The sequence below is a fragment of the Camelus ferus genome, chromosome X (genome assembly GCF_009834535.1).
Source record: "Camelus ferus isolate YT-003-E chromosome X, BCGSAC_Cfer_1.0, whole genome shotgun sequence".
Classification (NCBI taxonomy): domain Eukaryota; kingdom Metazoa; phylum Chordata; class Mammalia; order Artiodactyla; family Camelidae; genus Camelus; species Camelus ferus.
In genome coordinates this window covers 42,659,611-42,674,687 of record NC_045732.1, presented here as the reverse complement: position 1 = coordinate 42,674,687, position 15,077 = coordinate 42,659,611, and the positions used below count along the sequence as shown (strand labels likewise).

The following is a 15,077-nucleotide window of genomic DNA, read 5'->3' as shown; positions in this document are numbered from 1 at the left end:
GTCCCTACTAGAGGAATGTAATTCTTTTAAAAGGCCTCCAGCCAGTTTTACAACTCAGGAATGTTGTTCTTAAGGGCCTGGGAGCCATCTCTTTGAAATGTAAACATCAACGGAGATAGCACCCTATCTCCCAAGTCCCTACGAATTCGACCTAGGCGGCTGGCTTCAACTCATCACCTGCTTGTCAAAGAGATCTGTGTTTTATTTTTCCTTTGCCTAAAGGCAAATGGCTACCCCAATGACCAGGTGAATTTGAGATTAACTGTGTGTAGCAAATGGCGATGTCAAGTTCTCTTGAGGCCAAGTTATCATCTGTCTTGAGAACATGTATGTCATGGGTTGTATCTGCCTGGCTGTAAAAAAGGATGAAGTTTTTTTCTTTCTCCGAAATCTCTTCAGTGAATTGCTTGTGAGGCACATCACGGTCTAGTCTAATGCTTATTCCATAATAAAAGTATTTCATTCTTTTCTCCCTTTGTGGAGAAGATTCACTGGGTTGGCATGAGATTTTATTTTCAATTATTTCCCGAACAGAATGAACGACCTGTTGTGTTTGAAATGACTACCTTCTCCCGTTAGAAGCCTCAGCATTCCTCTGCGATGAAATGAAACAGATCAGAGAAAGGGCATTAGGTGAAGGGGGGCTCAAAATGCTTCAGCTTGTGTTTATTGAGGGCTTTCTCTGTCTATAAGGAGAGAGACAAAAGTTCAACTTACTAGGCTGCCATATAACCTTCATTTCCCATTGCCCCTCTTCCATGCGGGTCTTAACCATTCAATGGCTAAAATTAAAAAGACTGGCAATACCACGTATTGATGAGAACGTGGAGCAACTGAAACTTTCATGCATTGCTGTTGGGAATATAAAATGTTTCATCCATTATGGAAACAGTTTGGCAGCTTCATACAAAGTTAAACATAGACATACTCTGCAATCCAGCAATCTTACCCCTAAGTATCTACTCCAAAAAATATGAAAACACATGCTCAATGGCGTGCTGGTAAATGTATACCCACCAGCTCTCTAGAGGAAAATAGCTCTAATTTGTAACGTTTGCCAACTATGGTGTAAATACTCCCATCCCGGCTTATTTCAAACTATGTACTAATATGACATCACTGAGCTAGAGTTGAGATTCGCAAAATCAGCTCCAGTGAGCCAGCCACAGCACGCTACTGCAGTATGTCCACACAAAAACTTGTAGTCAAATCTTCATATTAGCTTTGTTCATAATAGCAAAACACTGGGAACATCCCAAGTGTTCAACAACAGAATTGACAAAGAATCACAACAATGGGACCATGGAATACTGCTTAGCAAATGAAAGGGAATAAACTGCTTCATATGTCTATGAAGCTCACAGACATAAGGTTGAGTGAAAGAAACCAGACACAAAAGAGAAATACTATATTATTCCATTTGCATGAAATTCTAAGCCAGGAAATATAATCTGTAGTGAAGGAAATCAAACTCGTTGTCATCTTGGGGGAGAATGTCTGGGAAGGGCATGAAGGAACTTTTGGACGTGACTGGGCTGTTCAGTATGTATTTGTCAAAATTTACTGAACTCTATATTGAAAATGGACATATTTTATTGTATGCAAAATTTGACCTCTTATAAATTCTTATTAGAGGATTTTTTTAAAAGCTTCTCTGTTCTGAAATTGGATCCCTAGAGCAGGCACCCCTATCTTTCAGTGCAGGAGCCCTGGCGGCCACCTCAGCACCACATGGGATCAGGAACAACTCCAGTTGGAGCTTGGTGAGGGGCTCCAAAATGCTTACCAGGAGAAAGAATAATATCGTGGGCAAAGGGAGTGTATTTTGAATTTCAGTTCAGTTTTTAATCATCACATTAAAATCATCAGGAGCAGCACGTATTAAAACAAAAATTAAAACCCGAACTAGCTAATGATGGTTTTCTGACACCCCCCCGCCTCGAAATTATCCACCTAGAAGTTTAAGGAATTTTAAGTTGATTGTTGTTTTTTGTTACTGTTGGTTTTAAATTTGAGAAACGTGTCTGAAAAACATTCAAAATCTTAAGTGTTCACCGACTGCTGTTTTAAGGCTACCCATATCATAGCTGAGCAAATTGAGGTTCAAGCTGCCTTTACGGAGAGACAGCGGAGAGAGTTCCAGGAATTCAAGTTTGGTAAAAAACAAAACAACAACAACAACAACAACAAAACTGTTGAACAAGGGTTCAAGCCAGAGGCACCCTAAGGAATCTTGGATCTACCCCAGCAGTCCTACGTGTCTGAGGCTCTGCTCTGAAACACTCCCATTTCCCAAGGCCACTGCTCCCTCGCCCCTGCATCCTCCTGGAGAACGCCACCTCTGAGATCCCATCGCACTGCCTCCCTCTCAGCAACCCATTGCAGGAGAGAGAACCGCGTATACACATTTTGCACAGGGACAGATGAAGACTTAGCTGGGCGTCCCGACAGTCCTAAGTCAGCGCCCTCAACCATCAGCTCCTCTAGACCACCGCAGTGCTCTGCAAGCAGCCACTCTGAGCTCCCGACCCCTAACAGGCAGCGAGAACAGCCAATGGCAATGCAGTGTAGGGCGGGCTTTGGGATGCCACGAATATTGATAGGCTGTTCCTCACCGCCCGGGTTTAGGAGTGAAAAGAGAGCCAACTTTCAGACTCTAAGGAGCCACTATCAGACCAGTAGCTACGCACAGGAGGTGGGCTTTGGGCCTTCCTAGCCAATGGGAGGTGGTGCAGGCCTGAGACTTGCTGCAAACCAGCAACTTTTAAGTAAGTGGCAATGCAACTGTAACTATTCCGTCTAAAGCAGAGTATGGAAGTTTCCACTTCTGAATAGTCCTTGAATACGTTTTTAATATACAACCCCGGGGTCAGAAGCGTGGGAAATTTACAAGTGAACCGGCACACTAGTTGCAACATTAATTTTCCTTATTAGAAAGTCTGTTCTAACAAAATACATTGAGTGGTAATTTGAATTTTCCAAAATTCAAAATTTGTTAATTTGTGATCCAAATTGATGAAACACACTATTAAACCAACAGATTGTTTTAAATCAATTTTAAAGAGTTCTTTATATGCTATATATAATACTTCCATGTTTTCATAAAATCAGACATGCAGGTTTGTATATTTTCAATTTCCAACCCAAGGATCAGATGAGTTCAGGAAAAAAAAAAAGGACAGTTATTTCTCAGTAAAGCTGGGGTGAAAAAGAAAAAATAATCAAACCAAATAAAGTCTTGTAATTTTGTTATTAAATATTTACTCTGATGATGAAATCCTTTGGTGGGTATGTTTATTTCTTAGAAATAAAGCAAAACTCAAATATGAAAATATTTAATAGTTAAGTAAAGGGATCAATATGAACCTACAAACTGAGTAGTGGAGCCATCTTTGAGGTGCCATGAACAGTGACATACATCTCTGGCCCTCCCTGGTAGCTCCCTTGATAGGGATTGCAATTCAATGTGGTCAGCAATTAATTTTATTTTTTAATTAATTAATTAAACAAACAAAAAGCAGTTTCCCCAAAGGAAGTGATTCTGAAATGTCTGCTTTTGGTTTTGATCAGAGATGCATTTGGTAAAAAATTTCTAAGATTAGCGTATTTATTCCAAGCACTTATACACTGACCCACAGGCCCATCATAGGTGGAAAAAAAAAGTTTAATATCTGTTGGTATACTTCATACATATTCAATAAATTTTTATTCAATTTATAAAACCATCATAAATGAGATTTCAGACAAATGTACCCCAAGTAAATTTTCATTATTTCTGGATAAATGACTCACATATGGTCTTTGCTATATCATTTTTTAAAATGGAGGAACTGGGGATTGAACCCAGGACCTCATGCATGCTAAGCATGCGCTCTACCGGTGAGCTATACCCTCCCCCACTATATCAACCTTGACACATTATATGTATATTTAGTCCTTATTATATATAAAAATTCCTTGTAGTTTTTGTGCCACCCATGTAAATGTTGTGTACCATCATGTGGTATAAAAAATAAATTCTGTTGACACAACATTGTAAACTGACTATACTTCAATAAAATATATTTAAAATGATATACAATTTCTACAATTTGATATGCAAAAAATTAAAATTTTATTACTACCTTTAGAGATCTTCTGAAAAGCAAAAAAAAAAAAAAATCAATTCTGAAGTTACCCCAAATGCCTTAGGAGTTGACCATTTGTCTAGTTAGAGTGTGTGAGTTATCCCTATGTCCTGCTATGTAACTGTGTGACCTTGGACAAATTGTTTCCTCTCTCTATGTCTGTTTCTTTATCTTTAATATTTTCTTTAAAAGTACTTCCGTCATAGCGTTGTTCTAAGAGTCCGTGAACTAATCTACATCAAACTTTACACAGTGCCTAATGCCTAGTGGCTATGCAGTAATTGTTAGCTATTCCTGTTATCACTATCATCACCACTGATATTGTTAAAGTATCAAAGCAAAGATCTATGTCCCTTGGCAGAACCTGATGTACAATCCAAGTTCAAGGACGCTGTCAGGCTAACAAGAGATTAAACATCCCAAAGACTCCAATATGAAGGCTAGTTTCATTTCAGAAGGCTCAACCCCAGCATTGACAGATGTTTCAGCAATCCGGGGGGCCTGCAGGTACCCAGCTCAACTAGTGCTATGGCCTTGAGGAGCTTTGCTCCTTTCTTTCCCTTTTCCCAGATGCCCTATAAAGTTTCCCGTTATCCTAATTTTCTGGGAGGGTTTTTTTTTAAATCAAAATGAGCATCAGATTTGGGGAAATTCTTTTCTGCATCTATTTAGATAACCATATTTTTTTTTTTTACTTTGTCATTGTCATTATTGTGGTGAATCATAGTAATTGATTTTCAAATGTTAAATGAATCCTGCGTTTCTGGGGTAAATCCCAGTTGGTCATAATGTATTATCATTTTAATATATTATGGAATTTGATTTGCCAAAATTTTGTTTAGAAATTTTGCATCTATATTACTGAGGGATATTGGTCTGTAGTTTTCTTTTCTGGTAATGTCTTTGACTTTGGTATGAGGATAATACTGGCCTCATAGGATGAGTTGGGAGGTACTGCCACCTCTCCAGTTTTTTGGAAAAGTTTGTGTAGAATTGTTATTATTTCCTCCTTAATATTTAGTAGATTCATCAGTGAAGCCATGGCTTGGATTTTGTTTGTTTGTTTGGCTTTATTTTTTGGAAAACTTTAACCCTTATAAATTTATTGAAGCTTGTTTTGTGGCCCAAAATATGGTCTATATTGGTCAATGTTCTATGTGCACTTAAGAAGAATGTATTCTGCTGTTGTTGGGTAGATTAGTCTGTAAGTGTCAAGTTGGTTGGTTAGTAGTGTTGTTATAAACTGAATTGTGGTCCTCCAACATTCATATGTTGAATTCTAACCCCCAATGCGACTATATTTGGTGACAGGGCCTTTAAAGAGGTAATTAAAGTTCAATGAGGTCATAAGAGTAGGCCCTAATACAATAGGACTGGTGCCCTTATAAGAAGAGGAAAAGACACCAGGAGCACGCACACACACAGAAAAGGCCGTGTGAGGACACAGGGAGAAGATGTCCATCTGCAGGCAAGGAGAGAGGCCTCAGAAGAAACCAAACCTGCCAACACTTTGATCTTGGACTTGACTTCCAGCCCCCAGAACTGTGAGAAAGTACACTTCTGTTGTTTAAGCCACCCAGTCTTTTCTGTTATGGCAGCTTGAAGAGAACAATACAGTGTTGTTCACATCTACTTATATCCCTGTTAATTTCCTGCCTACTTGTTCTATCAGCTTTTGAAAGAAGGGTATTAAAATTTCTCTTTCTTATTGCAGTTCAATCGGTTTTTGCTTCATGTATCTTGATCCACTGTTATTAGGTGCATGAATGTTTAGGACTGTTATGTTCTCTTGATTAATTAACTAATTTACCACTATGAAATGACTTTTTCTGTGATACATTCTTTGCTCTAGAATCTACATCGTATGATATTGATACAGTCACTCTACTAGTGTTCACTAGTGTTAGCACAATGTATCTGTTCCCATTGTTCTACTTTTAGCCTATTTCTGTTTTTATATTTAAAGTGTGTTTCCTTTAGGAAGTATATAGTAGTGTCTTTCCTTTTTATCCAATCTGACAATCTGTGCGTTTTAATTTGGGTGTTTAGACCATTTAAGTTCAATGTGATTATTGATACAGTTTAGGTTTGAGTCTATCATCTTACTATTCATTTTCTGTTTGTCCCAACTGTCCTTTGTGCCCTTTTATCTCTTTTTCTACTATCTTTTGGATTGAGTATTTTTATGATGATTCCATGTTATCTCCTTTGTGGACTTATAAGTTATAATTCTTTGTTATTTAGTGGTTGCTTTAGATTTCATAGTAAACATATTTAACTTATCATAGTCTACATTCAAGTGACAATATACCACTTCATATATGGTATAAGAACTTCACAATAATATACTTCCATCTCTGCCCTCCTGGGATTTATACTATGGTTGTAACTGCTGAGATATATACTATTGTCATGCATTATAATTTTACATATGTTATACACCCCATAATACGTTATTATCTTTGTTTAAACAGGCAATTATCTTTTAAGGAGATTTAAATATTGAATATTTGAATATTTAATATTTTGAATATTTACCTATGTAGTTACCACTTCCAATGTTCTTCATTCCTTTATGTAGGTCCTGGTTTCCATATGGTATCGTTTGCCTTCTGCCTGAAGGACATGCTTTAACACTTCTTGTTCTGCAGGTCTGGTAGTGATGAATTCTTTCAGCTTTTGTATATCTGAAAGCACTTTTATTTCTGTTATTTTTCAAATTAAGGTTTTTTTTAAACTTTTAATCTTGAGATAATTGTAGATTCACACGTAGTTGTAGGAAATAACAGAGCAGGCCGTGTATCCTCTTGCAAATTTCTCCCGATGGTAACATCTTGAAAAACTGTAGTTATTATCACAACCAGGAAATCTTCTCAACTCAAGGAGTCTACTGGGCTTTATCTCATTCTCAGGCCTGAAATATCTCATTGCTCAGCCTGAAAACTGTCTCCAGGCAGTAAGCTGAGCAAGCACAGGGCTCGCCTTGTTTATTTCCCATCTCTCAGGGATCACTCTCCTTCATTGCCTAATATCCAGTGTCTTAAAAACCACTGTTTCATTTATATTGTCTGGGAGTTTTTTCTTCTTTCAGATGGGAAGTTATATCTGTTACCTGTTACTTAACCTTGGCTGAAAGCAGAAGTGCCTGCTCCTTTTCTTAAGGACTCCACACAATCCCCAAAACCAAGACCTTGGGTGCTTTTTCCAAAATAACAACATTAACTCTGGCTAAACTCTCTTTAAACGCTGCTGTTTCCCTGAAACATTTTCTCCTTTTTTCACATTGGCAGGAGAAGTTTTGCTGCAGACAGCATCCTTCCTCTTGAGAAGGCCCGTCTGTTATTCCTGGGTTTAACTCTAGGTTAGCAGTTAAATGCTTGATATAGAAATAGTCTAGGTATACAATACGTCTCAGCACAATATTTCTCTCAATCAGCTGTTTTATGGGAAACATAAATACCTTCAGGCATAGAGAGAATATTCTCTGAGCCATCTGAAAAAATTTACTAAGCTGTGGGATTCCATCCTTAGCTTTAATATTTAAAGAGATTTTACCAATATATTTACAGGGAACAAGTGCATCAAATGCATTCAGCTCGTTATTTATGGATGAGAATGAAGGCATCTTCACCATATGTTATGGAGTGAATGTTGTGTCCCCTCAAAATTCACATGCTGAGGCCCTAACCCCCTGCAGTGTGGTTCTGTTTAGACATGTGGCCTCTAAGGAAGTAATTAAGGTTAAATGAGGATATCAGGGTGGGGCCCTGATCAGATGGGTAAGTGTCCTTATAAGAAGAGACACCGAAGTGTGCTTATGAGCTTTCTCTCCCCATCTCCCTCTCTCCCCTCCTCTCTCTCTCTTTTCTCTCTTCCTCCTTCCCTCCCTTCTTCCCTCTCTTCTTTGCTCTCTCCTCCGCTTCACAAAGAAGAGGTCATGTGAGTACACAGTGAGATGGCAACTGCCTACAAGCCAAGAGAAGAGGTCTCAGAATGAAATTTACTTTGCCAGCACCTTGATCTTAGACTTCCACCCTCCAGAATTGTGAGAAATAAATTTCTGCCGTTTAAGGCATCCAGTCTGTGGTATTTTGTTATGGCAACTCCTGAAGCTTAAATACACCATATTTCTCATTCAAGGATAAGAATCTGGGAACATTTCTTTCCTCTAGATTACACAACAGTTTTCTCTGATTCATGTTCTCAACAACTAGATGAGCAAAGATGATGTTAGCAAAGGGCACGGAAGGAAAATATTTTAAATGTTTCTTATCTGTGTTCCCTTGGGAAATCACTAAAAAATAACAATTCTTGACATTCACAGATGCACACTCACTTGAAAATCCTTACAATTTTATAGATGATGTCTAATTCCAGTCTAAACATCATTCTATCTCATGGGCAGCCTTTTCCAATGCAGAAGGAAAAAGAGATGTCTAAAGGCATTAATGTAGAGTGAGGTGTCCAAAGTTGGGATCAGTCTAGGCAGAGGCTGGCAAAGATGAGACTGGAACAACTGAGGAGAATCAGACCCCCTTTCTTCCCTCTCTGCTTCTAAAGTTGGGGAGGCCGAACTTGCCAGGGACACAATGAGGGGACCTAGTCCTGCCTTTCCCAGCAGGGCCTAGCCAAGCTCTCTAAACCTGTGTCCACTCCTTTATTCCTAATCTTGCTTCTAAAACAATGTAATTTGCATTGTAATAGAATAATTTTAACTGATGCTAAAAACACACAGTACCAAAACTTTTAAGAATGCCACAGAAGAGTGGGTTTCTTTTCACCTTTTCTTGTTAAAAGTTCAGGCTTCCATGAGAAATGGTACCCCCTAATTCTGAAGACAGGGATAAATTAGGAGTTTAGGATTAATAGATACACACTACTGTATACAAAATAGATAAACAAGGACCTACTGTAGAGCACAGGGAACTATATTCAATATCTTGTAATAATCTATAATGGAAAAGAATCTGAAAAAATATGTCTATATACAGATATAGGGGTAAGTAAGGGGGTCTCTATACCATGGCTCGTACAAAATAGACTGCCCGCAAATCGACCAGTGGTTAAGCACCCAGGAAGCAACTGGCTACAAAAGCCTCTCACAAGAGTGCGCCCTCTGCTGGAGGGGTGAAGAAACCTCATCGTTACCGGCCTGGTACCGCGGCACTCCGTGAATTTAGACGTTATCACAAGTCCACTGAACTTCTGATTCGCAAACTTCCCTTCCAGCGTCTGGTGCGGGAGATTGCTCAGGACTTCAAAACAGCCTGCACTCCCAAAGGGCAGCTATTGGTGCTTTGCAGGAGGCAAGTGAGGCCTATCTGGTTGGCCTTTTTGAAGCCACCAACCTGTGTGCTATCCATGCCAAACGTGTAACAATTATGCCATAAGGCATCCAGCTAGCACGCCGCATACGGAGAACGTGCTTCAGAATCCACTATGATGGGAAACATTTCATTCTTTAAAAAAAAAAAAAATCTCTTCCTGTTATTGGTAGTTTTTAACGTTAGATTTTTTTTTTTTTCCCATTGGGTCAAAAGGTACCTAAGTATATGATTCCAAGTGGAGAAATAGGGGACAGAAATCAGGTATTGGCAGTTTTTCCATTTTCATTTGTGTGTGAATTTTTAATATAAATGCGGGGACATAAAGCATTAATGTAAGTCAAAATGTTTCAGTGAACAAGTTTCAGCAGTTCAACTTTATAACAATTATAAATAAACCTGTTAAATGTTTCTGGACAATGCCAGCATTTGGATTTTTTTTAAAACAAGTACATTTCTTATTGATGGCAACTAAATGGTGTTTGTAGCATTTTTATCATACAGTAGACTCCATCCATTCACTATACTTTTCTAACTGAGTTGTCCTACATGCAAGTACATGTTTTTAATGTTGTCTGTCTTCTGTGCTGTTCTTGTAAGTTTGCTATTAAAATAGATAAACAAGGTTATACTGTATAGCACAGGGAAATATATACAAGATCTTGTGATAGCTCATAGCGAAAAAATGTGACAATGAATATATGTATGTTCATGTATAATTGAAAAATTGTGCTCTACACTGGAATTGACACAACATTGTAAAATGACTATAATTCAATTAAAAATGTTATAAAATACATTAAACTAAAAAAATTAATAAATAAAAATTAAAAAGGAAAAAGATGCAAATATTTTAGTCATATCAAATATTTCTGTTCAGATTAATTCTTAAAATTTATGTCATGCTAAAGTATAAGAAACAAAAAAGGCTAAGATGGTAAAACCCATCTCATCCTCAATGTGAGGTTTTAATTCAGATAATATCCTTACATTTCTAGAGCACCACTTTTTTTCTTTCTTTATCTCTCTCTCTCTCTCCTTTTTTTAAATAATTAATTAGCAGATTTTCAGGTTTAATCCAAGAATCTGAATGCATTAGTATTTGCACAAACTAATAGAAATCTAAGCTGAGTTAAAGGATTTTTTTTTCCCATTTATATCTTCAAAACGTACACATTTCATAGTAGGCTGCAGCTTTGCAACTTGAGGTGTATTCTAGATATACAATATTAACTATATTATATACATAAGTTTGTTGAAATCGTATACCTTAAAGCCAAAGACTCATCCACCGGATCAAGTAGTTGCAGTGTTTGTCATTTCCTTTAAAGCCTGACAGCATCGGCAGCAAGATGGGAAGGTGGTATCGCAGGTGAGGTTCTCTAACCAGCAGGCCCTGTGATGGAGTTTGGTGTGCAGACTGTTTTTTCGGGAATGTTCTTGGTATCAGGGCACGTGGAGGGGAGGCAGAGAGGCCAGAATGGACAGGGGGACAAGTTGAGTTATTACATGCAATCCCTAGGATAGCTTTGGCTGAACACGCAGGAAAGCTCTAGAGACAGGCTGGCTCATCAGACATTTCCTGAGCTGGGCAGAGGGTAGCCAGGCCTTTATCCCCCCATATTGGTCAATGACTGGGTGTTGACCGCCCTGGGAGGGCATGGCCTTGTGCGAGGAGGCTCTCTGAGGCTGGAGGAACCCCTGAAGGGACTGATGGTTGAGGACTGTGCTCCCAGAGCTCCCGGAAGCTGGGGCCACAAGTCTTTGCTTGAAGGGGGATCTAGGTACCATATCAGAGTGTCCACCATTGGTGGATTGGTTTTTACCCCTAGCTTTATTGAGGGATAACTGACAAATAAAAATTATATATATTTAAGAGGTACAATGTGATGCTTCAACACACCTACACATTATAAAATGATTACCACAACCAAGCTATTTAACATATACATCACCTCGCATAGTTGGCATTTTTTGTAGTGAGAACATTTAAGATTTACTCTCAGCGAATTTCAAGTATATAATATATTATTAACTATAGTCACCATGCTGTTCATTAGGTGCCCAGAATTTTTCATCTCATAACTGAAGGTGTGTATCTTTTTTTTTTTAATCGGAGGTACTGGGAATTGAATCCAGGACCTTGTGCATGCTAAGCATGTGCTTTACCACTGAGCTATAACCACCCCCCGAAGGTGTGTACCTTTTGACCGACATAGGTGGGTTGATTTTAATTGACACCTAGGACAATGAGTTGTTCTAATTGAGGATTCCCACAGCAAGGACAGTGAGCTAGCATTTGTTCAGAAAGCCCTCGCTCTGGAAGGCTACTGGTGGTTGTTCTTTTATGTTATCTCTGATCAACACTTGAGGCTTTGCTAATTTGTATAATGAATATTTAAAATGTCTTTTCATTTGCAAAATTAGCACTTGTCATTAGTTTGTGGATGTTAGAAACCGGCTCCCAGTGGTCAAATTGCTGGGATTCAGGATCTGTACACCAACTGAAATATTTAGGGAAATCCCTGCGCTACCATGGATTAAGCTGCAACCAGCCTATCCTGAGGGATGGCTCAGAGGGACATGTGTTTGCACCTCTGTGTCATAGACAGTACATACCCTTAGAGTCATTAGATAACGCCAGGCTGTTTCCAATAAAGGTGCACCTGTTTACAGTTTCATCAAAATTTAAAATGCTTGACAATCTGTTGGGTGTATGGTAATTACTTATTGTGGTTTTAATTGGCCATTTCCCTATTAGTAGTAAAATAGAGCTCTTTTTCATCTGAACTTTCTCAATTACAAGTTGCCTGTACCGCCCTTATATATTGGGTTGGTCATTTTTATATCGATTTGCAAAAACTCTTTTCACATTCTAGATAAGAGAACTTTCGTAGCTCTGTACGTTACAAAGACTTTCTTCCATTCTGTGGCTTGTCTCTTTATTCCAATTACAGCATAATTTGATGAACAAGTCTCTTAATTTAATACAGTAAAATAAATCACACTTTCATTTAAGATTTGTGATTTGGAGTTTTTGTTTAAAAAGAAATTCCTTACCACCAAGTCACGATGATGTCTCCCTACCTTATCTATCAAAGGCTTTATAGTTCTGCTTTTCTTATTCAGATCTGTAATGCCCTGCTAGTTTGTGCTTAGCGGATAGTGTGACATAGAGAACCAATTTCAGGCTTTTCCAAAGGGACACACAATTGGCCCCGAGCCATTTATTGAAAAGGCCTACCTTCCCCATTGCTCTGTAATAACACCTCGTTCATAGGTCAAGGGTCCGTGGTGGACATACTGCTGCACTTTCCATTCAACTTCATTGATTTGCTTATCCATCCCTGCACTATTACCACATTGCCCTAGTTTATATCCATCTGGTGGAACAAGTCTTCCAAACTTGCATTTCTTCAAGAAAACCATCAACACAACCTAAGCCCACCTAAAGCAAGAATGCAAATACAGGCCACGTACCATATATATCAGTATTTAAAAGTTATATATCAAATTAAAAATTTAAATAAACATGTTGTCTCTTCCAATCTTTTGACAAAAAAAAAAAAAACCTTCATAATGACCAACTACAGGGTTAGTCACACTTTAAAAAATTAGTTTTAAATTGACAGAATAATTGAGCATGGAGTCCCATATGTCCATGGCCCCCTCCCCATCCTTCCTGCCACTGGTACAAGTTTCCCCTATTACTAACATCTTGCATGAATGCGGTACATTTGTTACAAATAATAAATCAATATTGATACAACATTATTAATTAAAACTCATAGTTTACATTAAGATTCACTCTTTGTATTATTCACTTTTATGGGTTTTGACAAATGCATGATATGTATCCAGCGTTACAGTATCATATTTGGTAATTTCGCCACCCTCAAAATCTCCATGTTTTACCTATTTTATCCCTTTCCTCCCTTACCCTGAACCCTGGGCAATCACTGATCTTTTATCGTCTCTATAATAGTTTTGCCTTTTCCAAAATATCACATGCTGGGAATCATACAGTATCTTTTCAGACTGGCTTCTTTCACTTAGCAATATGTGCTTAAAATTCATCTATGTCTTTTCATGGCTTAATAGCTCATTTCTTCTTATCACTGAATCATATTCTATTGTATGAATGTACCGTGGTTTGTTTGTCTCTTCATCTATAGAAGGACAATTTGATTTCTTTTCGTTTTTGCCATGTGCTTTTTGGTATGGACATAAGTTTTCAACTGAGCTGGGTAGTATGATAAGACTATGTTTAACTTTGTAAGAAACTGCCAAACTGTTCTCCAAACTGGCGCCATTTTGCATTCCCACTAGCAATGAATGAGCATTCCTGTTGATCTGCATCCTCCTCAGCATTTGATGTTGTCAGTTTGTGGATTTTAGCCATTCTAACAGGTATGTAGTTGCAGCTCACTTTTTTCTGTTTCTTTTTAAATTTATTTTTGCTCTTTGTTACTTTAATTTGCAATTCCCTAATTACACATGATGTTGAGTATCTTTTCATATGCTCATTTGTCATTTGTATATTTTCTTTGTTCTTTGTTCTGTTCATGTATTTTTCCCGCTTTTAATTGGGGTGTTTGTTTTCTTATTGTTGAGGTTTAAGAGTTATTTGTTTATTTTAGATACAAACCCTTTATCAGATATATGTTTTGTAAATATTTTCTCTGAGTTGGTGGCTTGTCTCTTTATTCCCTGAACTGTTTCTTTTGCAGAGCAGAAGTTTTTAATTTTAATGAAGCCCAACTTATCTATTTTTTCTTTCATGGACTGTGCTTTTAGTATTAGATTGAAAAACTCATTGCCAAACCTAAGGTCACTCAGGTCTTCTCCCATGTTATCTTCTAGAAGTTTTATAGTTCTGCATTTTACACTTAGGTCTAAGATCCATTTTGAGCTAATTTTTGTGAAAGGTTTAAGGACTGTGTCTAGATTCTTTTTTTTTATATTGATGTTCAATTGTTCCAGCATCATCTGTGCAAAGACTATCCTTTCTCCATTGAATTGCCTTTGCTCCTTTTTCAAAGATCAGTTGGCTGTATTTGTATAGGTTTGTTTTGGGGCTCTCTATTCTGTTCCATTGATCAATTTGTCTATGCTTTCATCAATACCAATGATCTAAATTAATGTAGCTTTATATTAAGTCTTAAAGTTTGGTCTTCTGACTTTTGTTTTTCTTCAGTATTTTGTTGGCTATTCTGGGTGTTTTGCCTCTCCATATAAACTTTAGAATCAGTTTGTCAATATCCACAAAATAACTTGTGTGGATTTTGATTAGGTGTTGAATCTATAAATCAAGTTGGGGAGAATTGACATCTTAACAATACTGAATCTTCCAATCCATGAATACCAAATATCTCTTCATCTATTTAGATCTTCTTTGATTTTTTTAATCAGAGTTTTGTAGTTCTCCTTATATACATTCTATACATACTTTGTTAGATTTATACCTAAGTACTTTTCTTGATGTAAATGTAAATAGTATTCTGTTTCTAATTTCAAATACCATTGTTCATTGCTGGTACATAGGAAAGCAATTGACTTTTACATATTAATTTTATATTCTGTGACCTTGTTTAATTGCTTATGAGTTCCAGGAGTTTTTGATTGA

General features: G+C 37.5%; 1 pseudogene; it reads left to right on the top strand.

Annotated features, from left to right (window-relative positions):
- The first annotated feature begins 9,071 nt into the window (after window positions 1–9,071).
- Window positions 9,072–9,592, top strand: LOC102506514 (annotated as a pseudogene).
- Window positions 9,593–15,077: the final 5,485 nt, after the last annotated feature.